Genomic DNA, 995 nt, shown 5'->3' with positions numbered 1-995 from the left:
AGAGATTTCCAACGATATATAATACTCTATAGTGGGCATGAAATTGAAGCACAAACAAGAGACATCTTTTAAGCCCCAAAATCACCAACTGGGTAGCAATTGTGACGTTAGCCACACTAACTTCAGCACTAACGCCACACTTGTAGCGTTAGTGTGGCTAATGGTAGCACTAACATTAGCACCTGGACCTCAACTTGATTCACTTCTCTTTCATGGACCACCCATCCTCAAGCAAGCAAGCCCACAAGTGTCAACCAATCAAGGCCACAAGAAGCATCTAGAATAGGAATTTTTATTTAATTGTAATTTGCTTTTAATTTCATTTCATTTTGTAATTTAGGAGAGCCTATATAAAGACCTTAGTTTTTACTTTGAAATCATCCTGGAAGGGGGAAATTGAAGGAAGGGGGAGAGAGTGAAGACCAATTCGAACTTCTGTGAATTGGCATACTCCAAGGGGAGTGGGTCTTCGGACCCCTCCCCTCATATACTCTTCTTCCTTTTCTCTTCTTTTCTTCATTAGGAGTAGTTTCGTTTTAGTTGTAATTTTCATTTATGAATTTTGAAGTTTCAATTCCAGTTTTAATCTTCATCTTTACTTTTCTGCACTTTCTTTCTTTTCTATTTTGGTAGAGCAATGACCAACTAACTCTTTTCATTGGGTTAGAGAGCTCTATTGTAATTCAATGGATCAATTGTAGTTCTTATTCTTCTTCTTCTTTCTTTTCTCTTGATTTTACTAGAAAGCTTTCGATCTTCATCCAATTGGGTAATTGTCTCGGAAGAGAAATTGCTCATACTTGGATTTCCTTTGACCCTTGGGAGAGGAATGAGGAAATCATGCTAGAAATGCTCTCTCACGTTGGATTAGGTTGGGGGTTGGATGGATATTGTGACATTTAATCCTACCAATACTTTGATCTATGAATGCGTGTGGTATAATCAGTGACCAAACTTCATCTCTTCCCATGAGCAATTAAATCAAGGAATTGGGA

This window comes from Arachis ipaensis, chromosome B10, assembly GCF_059453495.1.
Source record: "Arachis ipaensis isolate K30076 ecotype BB chromosome B10, ASM5945349v1, whole genome shotgun sequence".
Classification (NCBI taxonomy): Eukaryota; Viridiplantae; Streptophyta; class Magnoliopsida; order Fabales; family Fabaceae; genus Arachis; species Arachis ipaensis.
The sequence above is the reverse complement of the archived record's forward strand: the minus strand, read 5'-3'. Positions refer to the sequence as shown.